Source organism: Haemaphysalis longicornis, unplaced genomic scaffold (genome assembly GCF_048455015.1).
Source record: "Haemaphysalis longicornis isolate Haplotype H1 unplaced genomic scaffold, Haemaphysalis longicornis Haplotype H1 scaffold_4, whole genome shotgun sequence".
Classification (NCBI taxonomy): Eukaryota; Metazoa; Arthropoda; class Arachnida; order Ixodida; family Ixodidae; genus Haemaphysalis; species Haemaphysalis longicornis.
Genome location: NW_027526361.1, coordinates 126,855,899 through 126,877,744, shown reverse-complemented (window position 1 = coordinate 126,877,744; position 21,846 = coordinate 126,855,899).

The window sequence follows — 21,846 nt, the reverse complement described above, 5'->3', positions numbered from 1 at the left end:
CACACTTGACCAAGATGCAGTTTAAACTTACTCAGAAACTCCAGAAGCCAGAAAAATGACTCAGTTACTGGAAACATGCTTTTTAATGCACTAGAACACCAAAACGGGCGATTTATAGAACAGTCACTGCTGGCACTCACGAGCGGAGTGTAGCTGACGACAAGCGTCGCGAGTCCGAAGGTTGATGTCAGGAGCCAAGAGGCGCCACTCCAACTTCTCACCTGTCAATATACACGGAAAACTACTCCTAAAATGTGAGTTCGTAATGAATACGTTCGGATATCGCTTATTAATATTTGTTGCCCATACCGAGGAAACACGTGGAATGGTGGAAAGCGACTCTCCGAAAAGACATTTTCAAACCACGTGCTTAGGGGAAAAAGCATGAATGTTTCAGCGAAAGAACCGACTTAGTTTGAAGAAAATGTCAGAAGGAGTACAGCTAAAGTTAAGCTATTCAGAAAGAAACGTGATCTCTACATGACCGCTGCATTGAAACAATAATGCTCAAAAGTGAAATGTTTCGCCTTACTTAGCATGCGGGGTTCATCGCGCCATTAAAGTCTGGAAACATTCTAAGGCACTTTAGACCCTAGTAACGATGACATTATTGCCCTTGGAAGAAGGGGTGTCTTTCGAAGGTGTATCTACATCACAAGAAGGAAACTTCAAAGGAATCGCCGGCTAAAAGGGATCGATCCCAGATCTGCCTAGGACAATGGAGACAACTTGTTGCCATATAAACGTTTAGTGTTTTCCGACACGCACGCAGAATTTCCTGGGCCAAATGCGGCAGAAAACTTTCCTAGCGTTTTCGAGGTTATCAGGAAATGTATGTAGCACTGACGACCAGGAAAATAATATTATAAAGAATAATCGACAGGTTACAAATGCAATGAAATACTTTAGAAAATGAGGACTTGAACTGCTATATAAATCAAACTCTTTTCGCATGATTGTTCAACTGCACAAGAGGACGTATTTGTAGCCTAAAACTGAAGCCTAAAAACGGAAGAACACAGCAAGAGTGTTGGGCATTTTGCAATGCTGTTACTTCGAGCCATTACTGGTTTTTAACTTGCTCTAACTACAGCTTTCTTCGAGAGAGAGAGAGAGAGAGAGAGAGAGAGAGAAAGAACTTTATTCTGGAGCTGTTGGGTCAACGGCGAGTGGTGACCAGCGCTTGAAGGGCGCCGGTGACCTGGGCTGCTCGTTTAGCGAGTCCTGCTGGACCCGCGGATCCGAGCTGCCTAACGCCGCCTCCCAGTGCTCCACACAAGAGATGAGAGGGAATGAGTTCTGAGGGCATTGCCAAATTATATGAGCAACTGTTTCGTGGGCTCCACAGTCGGGACATTGGGGAGAGGGAAATACAGATGGATAAATTGCGTGTAGTCTGGCGCGACAGGGGAGGGTATTGGTTTGGAGAAGGCGCCAGTACCGTTCCTCGGTAATAGAGAGTGACCAATGGGGTGGAGGGTAGCGCCGGCGAGAGAGGCGGTAGTGGCAGGTAATTTCCTGGAAAGTCAGAAGGCTGTCGCGGGTTGATTGGGCTCCGTGGGAAGGGGTGCGACCTGGCGCAGCTCGGTGGGTTAGCTCTCGAGCTGCAAGGTTAGCCGCTTCGTTTCCTTCCAGCCCCGCATGGGCAGGAGTCCAAACCAACTCCGCATGGGAAGTGGGAGGATTTTGAAGGAGAATTTTGAGAGCCTGCGGGGAAATAATCCCCCGGGCGAAATTTCGAATGGCCGTTTTCGAATCGGAGATAACAATTGTTGGGGTAGGCCGATGAGTCAGCGCTAGTGCAATAGCCGCCTCTTCCGCCGTGGCAGGAGAGCGCGTTCGGATAGTGAGTGAATGGTAAGAGGTTGCGTTTGGATCAAAGATGGCGGTGACTGCGTAGGCGTTGTGATGGGTATAACTCGCGGCGTCCACATAGGCGGTGGACTGGCCCATGGGGTATATGCGGGCTAGAACGCGTGCGCGATGTTCACGGCGTTTAATATTGTGCTCCGGGTGCATATTGCGGGGAATCGGCCGCACGAGCAGGAGATTGTGCAAGTCGGGTGGGATGTAGACTCTGGAGTCAGTAACAATCGGTGCATGAAGCCCGAGCGACTCTAGGATGTATCTGCCAGTAGAAGTGGTAGAAAGGCGGGAAATTTGACTGACTGAATGAGCTTCTATGAGCTCTTCAGCTGTGTTGTAAATGCCGAGGCGTTCCAGTTTGGCAGTGGAAGTACTTTGAGGGAGTAAAAGCGCCGCTTTGTATATTTTTCGTATGAGGCAGTTGATTTTAGACAGCTCCGTTTTACTTGAGTTAAGGTACGGGAGGGCGTATGTCAGGCGACTGAGCACGAATGCTTGAACCAGCCGGAGGCGCTCAAATTCCGTCATTCCTTTGTTTCGAGCTGTTATGCGGCGGATGAGGCCAATAGTTTGGTTGACTTGTGAGGTGAGTTGAGAGATATATTGCGTGTTGGCTCTGTTGCGCTGTATGGTCAAACCGAGGACTTTAAGAATAGGGACACATGGTATGGGATTATTTTGTATTCGAATAGTTATGTCTGTAGTGGAGCGTGACCTGCGGGGGGCAGGGAGGGTCAAGAGCTTCGACTTACTTGGGGAGCATTCACGACCGGCCAGAGCCACTTCTGCTACGACGATGTCTGTGCCTGACTGAAGCGCCTCCTCAATTTGTGCATCACTACCCCCGGCGCACCACAGAGTAATATCATCAGCATATAGACTATGTCTAAGATGTGGAATTTGAGCTAAACGCTTAGGGAGATTAAGGAGAGCCAGATTAAAGAGGAGAGGAGAAAGGACTGCACCTTGAGGGGTACCAAAGGAGGGCATGTGAATGGTGTCCGATACTAAATCACCGATGTGAATCACGGCAGTACGATTAGTAAGGAATTCTTTAATATAAGTATAAACCCGTTGCCCGGGGTTACACGTTGCCAGATTTTGGAGTATAGCTCGGTGTGAAACTCTGTCGAAGGCTTTGGTGAGATCTAGTGCTAGAATAGCAGCTGTATCTACTTTGGAGGCCGGGACAATGATCTCATGTTGAAGTTGCAAAAGGAGATCCTGTGTCGAAAGACCCTGCCTGAAGCCTAGCATGGTGTGGGGAAGTGCATTGGTTTTGGTAAGATGTTGAACTAAGCGGGCATGGATGATGTGCTCAAGAACTTTCCCTACGCATGAAGTGAGGGATATTGGGCGGAGATACTCCAATTTCAATGGTTTGCCCGGTTTAGGTATTAGGGTTATTTTAGCGTGCTTCCATGAAGGAGGCAAAGTGCCTGTGGTCCAATAGAGATTATAGTACTGTGTGAGGATGTAGATGGAGTTGTCGTCTAAATTTCGAAGAAGTTTATTGGTTACACCATCTTGCCCAGGTGCTGATCCAGGCCTAATCTTCATGAGTGCCGCTCTGACTTCCGTTTCGGAGATTTCTCTGTCTAAGTCCGGATTATTATCGCCCGTGTATGACGGCAGCTCCATGGTATCCCCTTCAGCTATGTCGAGAGTACGAAGACGGTCTAGGAGTTGTGCATCTTCACCGGGAAATTGTTGAATAATTTTCATGAGCCGATTATTGGTAGCTATTCGTGAGTGACTGGGATCCAACATGTGTTTAAGGAGGGACCAAGTACGCCTCATGCTGAGATTACCTTTCATCTGTTCACATACCTGGCCCCATTGGGCACGAGCAAGTTCAGAGGTATAAGTCTCTATCGTTCCAGCGAGAGAGGTTAACCTAACTTTAAGGTGCTTATTATGTTTCTGCTTACGCCATCTACGCTGTATGCTGCGATAAGCGTCCCACAGATGATACAGGCGGGCATCTACTAATTCAGCAGGTATTTCGGGGTCTACGGGATTGTCGTGAGTGCGTTTGTTATCGAGAATTTGGCTGAGCAGGTATGATACGATTCAGAGGATATTTCAGGGGACTCTGACACTGCACAGGTTTTCCTAAAGGCATCCCAATCTGTCAGGTAATTCTGTCGGGGTCGGCGCAAGATTTCAGATTGGAGGCGTAGATCGAGTCGTATAATGAAGTGGTCGCTGCCGAGCGTATGTGGTGTGCAGAGCCATTTAACTTCTGGGATCCCGCGTGAGAAAGTAAGGTCCGGCGAAGTATCTTTTTGCACGCTATTGCCAATTCTTGTGGGGGTGGAGGGGTCGGACTCGATTGTAAAGCGCTGACCCTGGGTGAGCTCCCATAAGAGACGGCCCTTGCGGGTAGTGTGTGTGTAACCCCAGGCTGTGTGGGGGGCATTGAAATCACCTAATACGAGCAAAGGGTGAGGTTGCGAAGCTTGAATAGCAAGGTGAAAAAGTTGCTTGAATTTGTGTGAGTGCGCACGGGGGCTACTGTACACGTTGAGAATATACAATCGGGAGGCTTTGCGCTTGAGGGGGTAGAGGACAACCAAATCATGTGGAACATCAATGCTGTCAAATTGTGAGCGTTCACCGGGAATATTACGTTGAATCAATACTGCAGTGTATGGGTTATCCGGAGATTGGAAGGCCTGATAGCCCATCAATTTGACGTTAGATCCAGGTTCTTGTAGTGCTATTGCAACTGGGGCTTTTTGTTCAGTGGAGAGAAGTAACTGCAGGTTGGGGCGTTTGCGGGTAAAGCCTCTGCAATTCCACTGCCAAACAGAACACTCGGCGTCCCGCTTATTCATCGTAAAACTCACTAGGCGGAAGGGGGGTATTTTGCGGCAAAGTGTGGTTGCTGGTAGTGGCGGCGATTCCCCGCATGCAGTTGTGTATATCGGCACGAAGAGATTCAATGGTGGCCTGCATGGCTGCCTGGTTGGCTAAGAGAATTTGGTGGAGCTGTAAGTATTCTTCTTTCTGCTGCGCGAGAGCCGTCTTGCATGCCGCCTCGATCCCTGCGAAACGATCGTCTGTTGGGGTGGGTGTAGTGTCGGAGGTAGTAGGGTTAGCCGTGGTTTTACGCTTAATTGGTGGGGGAGTGGAAACCTCCTGGGAGGCCGGAGTTGATTGCTGCTCTGATTGCACGGAGGGGATAGCGGGACTAGTGTGCAGTTGTTGTTTCAGGAGGCTGTTTTCGCGTCTCAATGCTGCATTTTCTTGCTTCAAGGTTAGTATTTCTGCCCTGATAGCTTGTAATTCTTTAAGAATTTCTGCTTGCGTATCAGAGGAGGTAACGTACGAGGGTAATGATGATGGTGATGGAGCACTGAGAGGCGAGCGCTGGCAGCTCACCTTTGTCTTGTCGATGCCCGATGGAGGGAGTTGTGCAGCGCCGGCGCGACACGGAAGGTCTGGTCGTCCACAGGAAAGAGTCCCTGAGGCCTTGGCAGGTTGCAGCGGTGGAAAGTCCGTGGCACAAAGAGTCCCTGAAGAAGTTGCAGCCTTAGCGTATGACACGGCAGGTCGGCGATATTGGTAGCGCTTGGGACACGCTGCCGTTCCAGTAGCATTAGGGCCCTCACAAATGATGCATTTCGGAACACATGGGTGATTTTTGGGGGCATTGACCTTCTCCGAGGGGGTTTCGGACATCAGAAACATAGAAATACGAACCTGCCTAAGAGGGTAAGAAAAATATTACTATCAATTGTTGGTCAGATTACCCTGTGATGTGCCTTTCGTAGGGGTTTTCTTAGAAACTGCATCATGCCCATTGGATAATTGCATTTAAAAGTAGCTCTACCATGTCACACCAAACTTATAAAGACTTATGTTTCTGTTTTAGCACTACCCTTATTTCATTAGTGGTATGCAATCGAAATAATCAGATATATGGTCGGATTTTATCGTGAAATGGGAACAAAGAGGAAGAAGCTTTGCATTCAGTGCACCAAGGGTGGCGATACATCGTGCCTCCGTGACCGCGGCTTATGGATTCTCGCATTGCCGTCTGCTTCGCTCGGACTCACTTTCCCTGCAGTTTGTTTGCGCTCGATCGATTGTTCATGCTTTCCCGCAGCAGATTTGGCCAGGGCTCAAATCTTTCATTAGAATACAGCACTTAAAAGCGCAAAAACTACCTCAATGGTTATTTAAAAGTACAATTTTAATATCGTTTTAGCACAGAAGGTAGCAATTTCGAAGCGTGTTTAAAAGTACAATTTTTGATACCTTTTTAGCACAACAGGCAGCACCCGCTAACGCTACGGTGGCGAGTACGGGGACTCGGCTAGGCACTTGCGGATTTTTCCGGTCGGGAGGTTAAGGTCCAGGGGCCAGCCGTCACCATTCCCGCGCATTCTTTCTGCTGAAGGGCGACCTTCTAGTCCCCCCCAGACGCGCAAACGCAGTCGGGTGCCAGTAATCCGCCACCGTAGCGTGAGCTTCCGCTTGCCGCTATGCTAAAACTCTCTATTGCAGGCGTCGCCCCATTCTCTGCGAAGCCGGTCCTGTGCGGAGCGCGAAGAGTCGGAGCTGGGCGTCACCTTTTGTATCGGGCAATCCTTCAATGAAAAGGGACAGCCCGCTGCTACTAACAGACATCTGCGAAAATGTCTCTCGCAAACACAACCCAGGCCTAAGGGGTTGTCGGCTTTGGCAAAAGGCATTAGGATTCCCGGTAATCACAAGCAAGGGGATGATAAAACTATTTTTGCACTCTTGTAAAGCAAGCGAAAGTATCTGGTATCATGACACTACACGTTGCCATGGCATGAGAGTGTGCCGACATGCGGAATGGGACTCAAAAATGTAGTTTGGATTCCACATTGTGTGTATAGGCACCAGCTGGTTTTATACTAGTCTTCTAACCAGTATGGAGGTTTACTGAGCGAAGCGTTAGAAATTGAGCACGATACCAATGACGTAGTTGGTTCAAGCTCGAAGGCTTTACTCCTGTACAGAGAAACCCGTCGTAGCTCTTTCATCCACAAAGCAATCGTTGTTTCTATCTGGTCTGAAATTTTATGTGTTAACCAGATCAAAGACACTTAGGAATGACACTCCCATTTTACGAGCGGAGCTGTTGTTGCTGTCCGTAAAGTGTGTGTAGCATCAGAAACTCTTGTGTCATACTTACTGCCACCGTTTACCGCACACGTGTGCCCGAGTCTTACGAGGAGCGCCCAGCGTCGTCCAGGCTAGCGCATGTCGCTCGCAAAAAAAAGCAACAAAACAGTTCACCTGTATTCGCTAATCAAGGGGGAGGACAAGAGAGGTCGCTCTACAGAAGCGCACTTCTGCGAAGCCGGTTGCCACCGGTTCTGCCACTTGCTGACGCGTCCCACTTCGGGAGAAATGTCAAAGCCTGCAGACAAAACAATCCCGGTCCGCCAGTCATGCATCAGGAAGATGACGATATATATAGATATGACAATGACCACTACTACCATAGTAAAAGAAGAGCGACGGAACATGTAAATAAACGATTACAAACCTAAAATATTGCATGGTGGTGCGGCCTTGAGAGAATACGAAGAGAGAAATGCTCCACATCCACTAGGGGTCAAGGTTGGCCCGACTTACTGCAATCTTCCTCATTTTGATTGTTTTCATTACAGCTTTTCTGACCTTTGAAAAAGTCAGTACGGAGTGTAAAACTGTCATTATGGAGAGGAGCTAGCGCTAGTCGGTTTCCATGATTTCTGCAGGTGCTCCTCCATAACATCATTTAGTCATAACGCAAACATACGCACACGCGCGCATACGCGCACGCAAGCACGCATGCAAGCATTCCACACACGCAAACACACCCGCACACTGGCACACAAGCATGCTAATCACGTATGCGGTGAAAAACGGTAACGCTATGTGTGTTCAGACCCAACGGTATATTTACAGTACACTTCTCACAGCCATATAAATTTCCCATATTAAGATATGCGTTATAGTGAAACTGCACTCAAGAGAGCAAGAGTAATTTTCTTCAATTCATGGCCCGTCATCCCGAGTAGGCGAGCATTTTTTCTTCATGCCTGACGGGGTTTGAAAACAATAAAGAGTTTCTTCGATATTTGCATCGGTTGCGATTCCTGTTATACTGCAAACCAGCACCTTCATTACTTATTGCATTTGTGAGCGGGTATATCGAACCTTCAACAGCGTAACAATGCCAAACGTTCAAGTTGGGATTCAATTAACTATTATAACGACGGTTACAATACAAATTGGGAGTGCTTCTTCCAAACAATTCAAACCTCCTAATAAGACGGTTGTGAACCGTGCACAAAAATTAAAGCGTTGGGTACAGAAAAAAACTATTCATTTGATACAAGTCAACAGTAACGAAAGAGACAGATAGCCGTTTTTTTGCTGCGGTGTGATCCGGGTACAGGGCCGCTGCTTGGCGCGTGGCATTACAGATTTTTGAGTCTTCACAAGAGCATCTGAACAATACCTAAGGAAAGCCTACGCATTTTGAATACTTGTCGAGGAGCTCTGTGCACTGAACCACACAAGTAACCTAGAAAAAACGAGTTACACACCAGTTACTAGGGTCTAAAGTGCCTTGGATTGTTTCCAGACTTTTATGGCGCGATAAACCCCGCATGCTAAGTAAGGCGAAACATTTCACTTTTGAGCATTATTGTTTCAATGCAGCGGTCATGTAGAGATCACGTTTCTTTCTGTATAGCTTAACTTTAGCTGTACTCCTTCTGACATTTTCTTCAAACTAAATCGGTTCTTTCGCTGAAACATTCATGCTTTATCCCCTAAGCACGTGGTTTGACCCTGTCTTTTCGGACAGTCGCTTTCCAACATTCCACGTATTTCCTCGGTATCGGCAACAAATTTCAATAAACAATCTCCGGATTTATTCATTCTGACTTCACATTTTAGAACTAGTTTTACGTGTATATTGACAGGTGAGAAGTTGGAGTGCCGCCTCTTGGCTCCTGACGTCAACCTTTGGACTCGCGCCGCTTGTTGTCAGCTACACTCCGCTCGTGAGGGGCAGCAGTGTCTGTTCTATAAATTGCCCGTTTTGGTGTTTTAGTGCATAAAAAGCATGTTTCCAGTAACGGAGTTATTTTTCCGGCTTCTGAAGTCTCTGAATAAGTTTAAGCTGTATCTTGGTCAAGTGTGCAACCAGTAAGATGAGACCGAACAGCTTTTTAGGAACTTTGGTCTGAAGATCGTGTGTAACTCGTTTTTTCTAGGTTACTTGTGTGGTTCAGTGCACAGAGCTCCTCGACAAGTATTCAAACTGCGTAGGCTTTCCTTAGGTATTGTTCAGATGCTCTTATGAAGACTCAAAAATCTGTAATGCCACGCGCCAAGCAGCGGCCCTGTACCCGGATCACACAGCAGCAAAAAAACGGCTCTCTGTCTCTTTCGTTACTGTTGACTTGTATCAAATGAATATTTTTTTTCTGTACCCAACGCTTTAATTTTTGTGCACGGTTCACAACCGTCTTATTAGGAGGTTTGAATTGTTTGGAAGGAGCACTCCCAATTTGTATTGTAACCGTCGTTATAATAGTTAACTGAATCCCAACTTGAACGTTTGGCATTGTTACGCTGTTGAAGGCTCGATATACCCGCTGACAAATGCAATAAGTAATGTAGGTGCTGGTTTGCAGTATAACACGAATGGCAACCGATGCATATATCGAAGAAACTCTTTATTGTTTTCAAACCCCGTCAGGCATGAAGAAAAAATGCTCGCCTACTCGGGATGACGGGTAGGCGATTGAAGAAAATTACTCTTGCTCTCTTGAGTGGAGTTTCACTATAACGCATATCTTAATATGGGAAATTTATATGGCTGTAAGAAGTGTACCGTAAATATACCGCTGGGTCTGAACACACATAGCGTTACCGTATTTCACCGCATACGTGATTAGCATGCGTGTGTGCCAGTGTGCGGGTGTGTTTGCGTGTGTGTAATGCTTGCATGCGTGCTTGCGTGCGCGTATGCGTGCGTGTGCGTGTGTTTGCGTTATGACTAAACCATGTTATGGAGGCGCACCTGCAGATATCATGGAAACCGACTAGCGCCAGCGGCGGCGTGCGGCGTGTCTTAAAAATTTCAAAAATAATGTTTAGAAATACATTTACAATTTAGGCTTGTTTAAATACTTGTGTTAACAGGTTTTCAACACGTAAATAAACGTTTCATCAGTTCCAGCAGCTGCCAGCTTTGCAGGTCACATGACAGGGACACATATTGTAGTGTCAAGTTTAGACACTACGAACCGCCACCCTTCCGATTTCAGGAAGTTTGCTACCAAATTAAAATTATTTCCGCCAATTTGTTTAGCAATTGCTTGTGGTTACCGGGTTAAGTAAAATGCTCGCTTTCATATGAGCTAGAGAACATATACGCGACAAAAATCGGTTGTCTGTCGCTTTAACAAGTGCTGCCACCTTGATTTCTTTTAATCAACAGGGTTAGTTCATGTCGGGATGTTCCTTTCTATAAAATATGAGCAGCCGTAGTGAACACGGCCGGAAACATCATGCGGTGGTTTTGACTATTCCTCCAGTCTTACTTCGTGGGGTTTCGCGGATTTCAGCAATCGGGACACGTTCTGGGATTTGATGTGGTTACATATCGCTTAATGTATTCGGAAACTTTTCACCAGAGGATTACGACAATAACTAATGTGGAATTTGTTCTGCTTAAAAGGCCGTTGATTTTGCGGTATACTGAAGCAAACCATGTGGGAAAGGCGTAAATGTATGTATAGCTACATAAAGTTTGTTTGGTTTAAAGGGAACCTCTGTGAGGCTAGGCTTCAGTGAATTCTTCCGGTACATGCACAAACAGAAACCATTACGGTAAAATAAACTGTGTTCGAAATTCTCATCAGAAAATGGCTATAAGTCCCGGTTTATCAAACCTTTCCTGAACAATTATGTGACGATTGGCCACTGGTCATTTGCCAGTTATAATTAAATACTCCCCAGTAAATGAAAAATTTTGCAGAATTCCCGTCTGTTACCAATACGTGGGCACCTACGGGGAAGCATGGTTACAGCAAACGACTGTAACCATTGGTTTTTGATACTATGCCCTATGAAAGTGCGACAATTAGTCCACTAGGACACCATGACAAGGCCACTGAGTTTCATTTACTTTTCAAGGAAAGTTCACAGTGATGTTGCAAACGTTACTTAATTCACTCCTGCAGTCAATTCATGGGCTTTTAAGAAAAAGGAAACGCACTGCATCATGCTTGTCTGCCAAAATAGGGCTTTAGTTCTAGAAATTTTATTACGTGATCACAACGCCATAGCCAATACTATTGCAACTTCAAAAGAAAACGAAGCTCATGGATATGCTCACTCACCCTTTGTGTGATGTGTACTTTGCACAGATTCACTGGTCAGCCACCTCCACAAACTGTAATGACCCGTAATTTTTGTTATATAGAGAACGTTGCGCGTAGCGTGGCTGGCGCAGACATTGTGTGAAGGGCCACAACACAAAAAAACTGAGGGGAGGGTGGTGAGTCTGCGTATCTGATCGAGTAATCGCGCTAAGGAGCGCGTGCATGATTCGTTGGCGCCTTCAACAGCAGCCATCGTAAACCGGCCTGCGTACGTGCGGTGCTTTGCTTTTAACTATTGTGTTGGTCGTGCACTCACAGCATGCATCTACAAGCTACTCTAACGCTCTCTCTTAGCGGGTCGCCCTGGTGAAGCACATCGTGATCGACCCTCCCCTTTTCTACCCACCTAAAGCCACCCTCTCCTGTACGTCTCGTTTCGCGCTCTTATTGTAATACATAGCTTCGTATGCGGCAAAGAAACGGGAATAAAAGAAAGACGTAACAGGCATAACCTTCGTTGCGATTACGCCTTTCTGTGGTAGCCCGTTTTGTTTTTGCGCTTTACAGAGCTATGGGTCAGTGACCCCAACTAACCGAAACCCACACTCTACTAATCCTCGTACTCATTGTCACTACTTCTCGGCTGCGCGTCGCGTTCATTCTCATTCATCCTTTGTTATGCCCCCGGTTCACTTGCTGCCACAACGGTGACGGCGACGCTAATCAATGCAGCAATGGGAGCTTAAAGGGGCCCTGAAAGGCATTTTGAGCACACTAAATGAACTAGCGCAATCGTTAGATTGGGTCGTCAACGTCACCTGTGCCAAGTATTACTCTTTTACGCGCAGCGGAACGCTCACACGTTTGTTGCAAAGTTTGTCGCCCTTTTCTCACCCTTTCCTTCGTGTTTTTGGACGCTGCCATCTTCACATGTCTACATCATCGATTCCCTGATGTTCGTCACGAGGTAGAAATCCTGCTATTGGGCGGCTTTTTCACGCACTTCCGGCAAAGAGATGTGTCGTCTGCTCAGCGTCGGCTCGCCGGCTGATCTGCCAGCCGAGTGCCGGAGTGCTTTGACATTTTACGACAAACGAAACAAGTGTAAACAAAGGCTTAACCGTTTGTATTGAATGCAACACGGCCATAACACGACATGGATTTTATCTTACGTGAGTACGTACCATAAAGAAAGCCCCGTGGCACTTCTTTGGTGCAATCGCAGAGAACGCCCTGAGCCGAATGCCCGGGTTTGACGCGTACATTTTATTCAACTTCAAAACAATCCAGAGATGCGTTTCGAACGAACGCACCGTCACAACATGCGTTTTCAAGTCTGAACCGCGATTGACAGACGATGGGTTGCCTCCTCCTGCCCGTCGTAAATTCGGCACTCACCTTACACCCGGTTTGCGGGGACGAACAGCAAGTCACAACTCTGGCGCGCAAGCGAGAAGGCTTTTAGCCAGGCACACTACACATACCCCATGCGAGGTTGAGTGGTACGTCGTTCGAGAAAGATAATCCACACCATGGGAAGCACTATCCACCAGCGGAAGTACAATGTCGCATTTCATCGCGAAACGAAGGCGTCCACAACACACAGGAGGCGATGCACACACACACACACAGCTTCGGTCGCTGCATTGGCTTAGCTGCAAGCTTCGTTCGGACAATCAGCGATGCTACGACGATACAGAGCTGCGTGAGGACGACGTGCTAACCACTTCATGTATTTAAAAACACAGAGGCAAAGAACTAGGTTCATCGGAAGCAAAAAATCTCCTCCATTTTAGTGCCTTTCAAATATACTGGCTACTGTGCCGAGGGCGGGCTCCAGGCGGACGCCGGGAGCGATGTACGCGGACGGCTGCCGCTTGGGGCGCTGCCGTGCGGGAGTGTGCGCGTTCGTCCGGCCCGAGCAGATCGCGCGGTTACCTCCGAGCTGCGTAGCAGACGGCAGCGGCAGAACTTCCCATTCCCGCTTGCGACGAAAGCGAGCGAAAGCGAGCGAAAGCGACGGGAATTCTGTCGCGCGACGAAAATTTGTCCCGACCATTCGACAAAAACGATCGTCGCGCGACAAAGCGACGGAATTCCTGCCGCTTTCACTCGCTTTCGTCGCAAGTGCGAACGGGCCTTTATGCGCAATCTCCGCCCCACATAAAACAAGCTCTTGCTTGTCGCCTGAGCATACGGTTGATATCTGACTACGTTACACTGTGCTTGCCAGTGTATTTAAACGAGGTCAATAGGTTTGAAGCGTACGCGCTCGGCGTGCAGCTTTGTAAACGCAAGCGGTCTCACATACGCACGCTATTTTGCTGCTAATAGAGTTTTAGTACAGCGTTTGTGGCCTTTGCATACGCTAAACGCTAAATTTTTGCGTCCCGCTACGTAAACACCGCGAGGGGAGTTTATTTTAGTAGAGCGTCTCATCAGTTTTGCGTAGCGACACACTAATGCATACGGCGCCATCTGTCAAATGTTTTCCGAAATGTCTCGCCGGCTGATCTGCTAGCGGAGTGCCGGAGTGTTTGGACATTTTACGACTATCCAAACAAGTGCAAACAAACGCTTTCCCGTCAGTGTTGAATGCAACACATGGGTGCAGCTTGCCAGAACACGGGTTCTCGCTGATCGAGTGCGGCGTTGGTTTGCTCTGCGCCTTCCCGTTCATCGCCGCTGATAAAGCGATCCGATCCGGCGCGTTTTGTGCACGGGTTCTGTGTACGTTGAAAATGTCTTTTTTCACATGCCGCCGGTAGTAGGAATTACAGCCACCGTAAAATAACACCCGGCACCAGCGGGGCCACATCTGAGACCGCGCTTATTGGATAAACAGTGCGCGGTGCACCAAAGGGAACGAGCACACGATTCTCCCCGCGCGGCTGCGAGTTCGCCGCCGATACCAACTGCAGCTACGTACACCGCGAAAGGGCAAGGCCAGGCCGCACACATGCGGCCAGGTCTTTCGTTCGCTTTTCCAGCCTTTAGAGGAGTGTCCATGGTGTCTACAAAGATGAAAAAGCCGAAAGAGCTGGCGCGTAGCAGACGGCAGTCTGTGGGAGCGCAATAGAGGAAGTACGTCACCGCTGAGCAGCGGAGCATCATGGGAGGGGAGGCCAACAGCGAAGAAACAGTTGAAAGGAGGAGGAAATACGGCGCGACGATTATGCGCGGTTTTTGATTTACTATTTCTCAGCTAATACTCATCGCTTTAACAAAATTCTTGCAGGAGGAGATTGCTAATACATTGCTTTATTTGGTTACATGTACATCCATGCATCGGCGGAAGGCATTTCAGGACCCCTTTAAGAGCTGCGGAAAAAAAACAAGGTCCCGTTGAGTCATGTTTACAGGTAACCGGGTATGAAGAAGTTGGCGCCCTGTTTTGTCCTGAGCTTCGGCCTAATAAGGTATGCACTCGTGTTCCAAGGAATGTGTTACACTAAATGTGAACATTTAGCCCTGGATGCCAGAAACTTGCGATCATTGCTAGCTCTCACTACCGTCATGAAAGCAATGCGATATGAATGCCATATATGAATATGGCATTCGATATGAATGCCATATGAGTTATTTTGGGGTTCGTTGTTGCAGTAAATCCTCCCAAGATCGATCCTACTAGGCTCTTATGGGGACTCTTTTGAGTCCGAGAAGCCTTTCCAAACCAAAGGACCCACTTGGCACCAAACAGGTCCTCCTGTCGTAGATAAAAACCACACCACATGCAGCGTATGATCACCTGAAGATACGCCATAAATGCGTTATGTGCGGACATTCAGCCACTATTTTAATTTGTTCTTGGCCCTTACATGACTCCTGTAGGCAATAGTGGTGGCCACCTGTAGTGTTCAACAAAGAGTGACTTAACGCCTTGCAGTATACTAAAAAAACTACTAATGCACTCGCATTTCCGAAGATAATCACTTTCCAAATCTTGAGGTGCGCCCATTTTTTATTCCGTGAGGGCTATGAGATGGGTCTCGCAGAATTCTGCTTTTTGAAGAGAAATCTGTTCGTGGCAGTCTCTGTACAAAGCATACTTTAGAGCAATGTTACGGCTGAGGATAGGTCAACTTTTTCGTTACTTTGGTAAGTGAGGGAGTCATGGATGCCATTCCAGAAAAGCAGATCTGCAGACAGTGAAGACATGCACGGAGTCGGGATGGGTTTATAACAAGAAATCCATGGCACCAAAATATTATACAAGGGAGTGGTGGGAAGAGGAAGGAGAGAAAAAGGGAGCGGATCATTGCTGCCACTGAGGGAATAAATGGTAAGAACAGACGAGAACAAATTGCAGGATATCGTGATGGAAATTAAACAAAGAATAACTGCATAGAGAGCAGTCAAAGCGTCAGGTGAGGGTGAGAGATGGAGAATGAAATAAGTGGAGGGGCTGGCAGGAGTCAATCGTCTTCGCAGGTTATCTGGCGTTAAGGAAGCAGATATTTTATTTATGCTATATAGTAATTCTAACGGATCTCATCCTTGCTTGTCTCTCTCTTGTCTCTCTCGCTTTTGCGCTGCACGAAGTTTTGTAATAATGGTACTTTGCTAAACAGTCTGGAATGAAGAAGAGAGCACGTGTCGACGCGGAACCCAGTTAGACAGGGAAGTGCAGCCTAATCAAGTCACCGTTGCCATTTACATTTTTCTTCACGAGGGGTCGTGCAAGAGTACCAAAAATATGCTCTATAAGTACGCGTCAGACATACTCTCAGAATTACACGAAGCCATTTGATTGTTTCATAATTATGGCAAGATTAATTTTTATTTCACCCGGTCGTGCGAGCTTGAAACACCTGCTCACAAGGCTGCGCGTTTGCAGGGCGAAAACACCATCGGAGAACACCCGAAGTAAGGACAGATACCGTTGCTGCGTTTCCCCGGAGGAATGGTTATTTAGGTCGAATTATTTCTATATTGTTTTTGGCGCCGGCGTTCCAAAGGTAGAAGTGAGTGAAATCAACGAATATAACCACCCACCTTGGATAACATTAATGATCAAATAGGTGTTTGAGATTTGAGGGTCAGACTATATGAAGGTGAATTGTCCGCAGCGAGGCTGAAGACGTCTCTGAAGAGGCCTTCTCAACACCCCTAAATCGATGCATCGCGTCTGGGAGGGATACTCTGGCTTCTAGGTAGGACTGGGAACGGTGACGTAACATTCGTTTAAACCACTTACCCCCACAACATCTCAGGAATATTGGCCGGGAATTCTAAAGATGTCGAGATTTGTTGGGATTAAGCAAGCAAAATAATAGGCTGTCTTATATTGGGCGAAAATATTCCCAGAATTCCAGACCAAGTAAATGTAATAAAGGAGGTGCTCTGTAGAAACATCGTCTAGATTGTCCAAGAATTGACAGGTTGCGTAAACCGGCCCCAGAGCACCAATCTTTTTGCTTTCGGCGTGGGAGGCTTGAAGTCGTACGGCGTAAGCTCTTTCCTAAGTTCTTGATTAGCAGGCCTGTTGTAAGTAGTGCGGAAATGCAGAAGGAACGTAGGCATATAGTCGTGGGCGCGTTCATAGTATCCCTGAGTGACCTTCCAAAGGAGTAATTGGGTGTTTAATTGATCGACTTGCTCGGTTGTTGCTTTAGGGGTGTCAATTAGGTGTCACAGGAATTTCCAGGCGGGGTTGGTCGTGAAGGTGCTTTGTAGGGTACCCCATATGGCGTGCCAGTTCTTCGCTGTGAACTGGCTCGCATATGCAGAAGCTCTTGAGTGAGTTCTGCTACGTCGCTACAGAGCTTGCCATTATGTAGTGGTATTTTCAACCATTCAGTGATACTTCAGCAACCTTCAGAGGTTATCAGCAGTTCAGGGTCTACACTCCAGGCCTGGTATGAGGTGGCCGCTATCTTCGTGTGCGTATGACCTATTTGGACTACATCATCGATCCACTCAGATATAGGAGGACGAGTAGGAACAACTATATTGTGAGCCTGGTGATGTGGAAGTTGTTGCTCAGTCCAAGAGACCATGGGACAACCGTGCTGTCTCAGCCCTGGACATCAGGAGTTGCTGTGCATCCAAGCTGCTGGATGGCAGGGCTGGCAGGGCTGGCCACATGGGCTGGCAGTATCTTGCCTTGTGAAACGCACCCCAGATAGGCGACCGACCACGTTTCAGAATTATATTGGCGTTCCGTCACGGAAATGACGTCGCCAGAAAAACTTCCCCTGGCCCGGCGGCGCTGGATTTCGAGCTCATGATCAGTCAGGCCGGAACAGGAAATGTTAAACGCTCTGCAAACTGAGCCATTAAGTCACGCCCGAATAGCTGTGCGAACGCTCCATATGTCCTTCCGTCTAACTTCTTCATTCGGATGGTGCCGCCCCCTAGGACAGGGGAAATGAAGTAGTGCATCATGACGCCAATGAGCACCGATAGCTGGCGGCTCCATAAGGCAGCGCATAGCCGCTGAAGCTACTGTGTTTATCCGCCCACACCTATGTGGAACGCCGCTCAGCTTGGGGATCGCCGCCGCCGCGTGCCACAAGCTGAGCTCGTCGCAGCGCAAGCGTCTAGCGTACACGCCAGAGAGCAGGACCAATGTGGTCGCACCTTTGCCGAAGCGACCCGCCAGAAGTACGTCACTCGCCAAGCCCACCCACAAGATTACTGCGGACCCGCCAATCATTGTCTTTTCGCTGTAGCGGTCCGTGACTTCACCATGCGATTCCCTTGGCAGCACGTGCGGCTTCGTTCCCACGGTTTGCGAGCGCATGGGGTTTCATTCGAATTTCCGCAATGCTCCGGTGCGTGTAATCTAGTGTCAGGTGTTGATGCGGCTAACGGTGCCATACGGAATAAATATAAATAGTAATGTGCAAGTTCAAATCGGTGAACAATAAATATTCGAATGCTCCTGCGGAGGCACATTTCACTTTCGTGTTTTAGCGATTCCTATGAAAGAAGGATCAACTACCGTTTCTTCTTTTCCTTTTAATTAGTGGTGACACAATTTGCTGGTGTGCAGTAAATTGTACGCCTACACGTGGTGCAGACGTGCACCAATATGCCGAGCGTTTGTTTGACGACGGGAGGATGAGCAATTATACGTGTTAAACTACTGGCTTCATGAAGCGGGGCCCAAGATCCCGTCCCTGGTGTTGGTGCTACTGCACATCCATCAGCGCCACCCTTGTGAACCTCTCCTTTTTACGGACCCACGGACGCTTAAACTCCAATAAAGCTTTCGCCTGCGTGACCCTACGAGAGCAATTTGAGAACGACGAGCCAGCTATTACGTTGTGCGACGAGTTTTTTAGCCCCTCATTCATCCTACCTTATCTCCTCGCTTTTCCGTGGCTTGTATTTTTTTATTTTCTGAGTCCTTCTTTTGATTAATCTTGTTCTCATCACCTCACGGCAGAGTGGCCTTGTCGTGGCATTAGGCGCTGATTTAATTTCCCCGCCTCTCATTACGACCCACACAGAAATTCAGGCGATGCAAAGGAGCCCGGCTACGCGCTTGAAGAAGACGAAGAAACCAGAAAATTTGTGAACGTGCTATTTTTAGCATCAATCACACGGGTTTTCCAGCATTCTGACCCCACACGTGGCCCTGATAGGAACTAGTACTGCTTTTTTAACTCTGTGTGGCATAGCAGATGCACGAGCCGAAAGAGCAGGGACAACGACCGCAAAAACAGATACCAGGCCGCCAGTGCAATAGGTTAAGGTTCTCGTTCTAAAATCTAATTAGTCATTCCACACAATATCTCACGCTGAAGACATTGCGGTGATTCCTGCAAATGGCTCAACTGAACACGCCCCCAGGAGAACCCGTGGTTGAGGTATACTAGGGCACGCAGAGCCTGGCAGCATAGCAATTATTCCCAAATTACCCTATGGGATTTTAAACTGACGCGACTGCACAGAGAGAACCCCCCGACGTGAACTAATGCAAATCCTTATTGTTAACTGCCACTCCCGCTCCCCAACATACACAGATCGAAGGAGTGAATGACTGCTATGCGCTCCACGGCGACGGTCACGTCACACTGATTTCTAGGCATCGCTACACTTTCTTACAACTGTAAACGGTGGCTGTAAAGCACCGGAGCCCTACTCATGCTAAGACGCTCCATCATACTGGTTGGTGACAAATTTGTTGACGGCACCCATAGTTCTGAAATATAACAGCTCGGCTTTGTCTGTATTTGAATGTTTTACATAATTTGGGCTCATCTCTCGCCAATGGCTTACTTGCGGGAAGGACGTTTCAAGGCACGGTTTTTTTCCAAATATCATTGGTCGCCTAAACTGTATTTCAATGCTGATGGTGCGTAGCATGGATCACAAAAATTACACCATCTCCCAGAAGGGAACTATGTGGTGATGCCAAGCAGAATTGTTGCCGTCAATTCAGCTCATCGGACGGTGCAGCGTGTCTCAACAAGAAGCGGCGCGCGGACCGGGTTTATTATATAGAGCAGATGGAGTGGAGAGGAGGAGATGAGAGAGGAGAAGTGCATGCGCGCTTATTGCGCAGCTGGCGTGTTGCCGTTATGTTAAGTGATCTGGTGTTTAGTTGCGCCAGAGGGAATTCCACGTCCGGGTCCACACCGGCGGCAAAGGCACGCAAGTACTGTTGTGTTACGGTGACTAGGCGGTGGTGCTCGAGGCGCCAAAACTCGTCCATCATGTTCTTGTCGATGTTGTCGTGTCTGTGGTAGAATCGGTAGTCTCCGTCAGCGTTGTTGAGGTAAAGGTTGTTGACCTTGGTGCACCGGCTGAGAGCAACGTACACGCCCTCGTCTTCGCAGCTTTGTCTTCTTCTCCTTCTTCTTCAGCGGTTGCCCCTCGGGAAGATGACGGTGGTTGAACGCGAAGCTATCTCGTGATGGATTCTTTGGTTGGCCAATCCCTAGGGGCATCCTGTGAAAATCATCATCAGAAGTGGTGCATACGGGTGAGAGAAACGTACACGCCCTCCTCTTCGCAGCTTTGTCTTCCCCTTCTTCGTCTTCAGCGGTTCCCCTACGGGAAGATGAGGACGGTGGTTGAACGCGAAGCTATCTCGTGATGGATTCTTTGGTTGGCCAGTCCCTAGGGGCATCCTGCCACAATCATCATCAGAGGCGCTCCGGACGGGGCACAGACGCGGGACATTCCCCCAAGCCAGAGACGCTAACATCCTCCTTTAAAGTTTTCAGTTCGTCGTTTTGTTGACGTTCAGCTTCGCGTGCCTTCGTTGTATCAGTCGCTTCTTGACGTAGTTTGAATGAGTCAAGGACATAATGCGCGTTCGTAGCACTTGTTCCTGTCTCGGTTTTGTAGCGCAGTGGGAAGAGCGCCGCGTACCCTCCGCTGTGACCACAGAGTCGTGGGATCAAAACTGGGCGCCGCTATTTCTTTTTTTATTGTGTAGGGGGAGAGGTGGGAACTACGAACGGACGCCGGGCATAGCCCCGAGCAACAGATGCTTTGCATCTAAAAGCACCGTTATTGCAACGTTCGTTTCGCTGCATGACGTGGCATGATGCAGCTGATGCCTAATGCTCCACGACAGAGATTGCTTCGGCGTTTTTTCTTCGCCGCAGACTTACCTGCTAGCACCTGCTCGTACTAAGGGGTACGAGCTTTCGGGCTGCCTCGAAACTTCTCAAGGTACTCTAGGTTTAAAAATAGTGCGCTATAACTGACTTGCAGCCCAAGGGCACCATGGGTGCAGCGCCCACCGAAATTATGGTGAGAGTGATTGGACTCGCAAAACACTGTCTTGTATTACTGATCGGCATTTTAAAGAGTTCAAGCGCCAGAGTTAAAAAATAATAACTAACATCCAAATTACTGGAGCTCTTATTCTCTCGATAGTAGCACGATTAAACGTTGAGAGTGGCGTGTTTTCATGTAAATTGGAAATGGTGTTTTACGCGCCGGAGATCTATTTAGCCGATCCGACCAGAGGGGGGAGGTGTGAAGGAAGACGGTATAATGAATACCACCTGAAGACCACCTGTACACGTCTACCCAATGCGCTTTCTTTTTAGATGCGGAGCGTCTTATGCTCGAGGGTATGCCCCGTGGCGTCGGCGGTGGTCCGGCGTCCGCACACCGCCGTTTCTTGGCCAATCCCCCGCGTCTTATATTCGAGGGCATGTCTCGCGGCGTCGGCGGTGGTCCGGCGTCCGCACACCGCCGTTTCTTGGCGAATCCCCCATGTGGTACGTGCTATAAAAGAGGAACAACAACAACAACAACAACTCCGGTTGTGCTTGCGCTTGACTCCATGGTTCTTCAGATGAAGTAGGATGGAAGCAACAGCCCCGTCAGTGAGTGTGCTGGCGCAATTAAGTGAGAGCATCAACGCAAAAACTAACAGCAATTACACCCAACTACAATCCACGGAACGTGTATCGATCTCGTCTTTACCAACTGCAACGGTGACGACTACATACAACCGCTGCTACGATATCCACTGACTGTGCACTTCAGCGACCATAAGGCCGTCATACTCAAAGTAAGAAGACATGCAAACCTAAATAAAGACCTTTAGATACCACTTCAATATTGTCTCACTCGCGTATACACGCATACAATAAGGAAAATTACACCCATCTCCCCGAAGGGAACCATGAGTAGG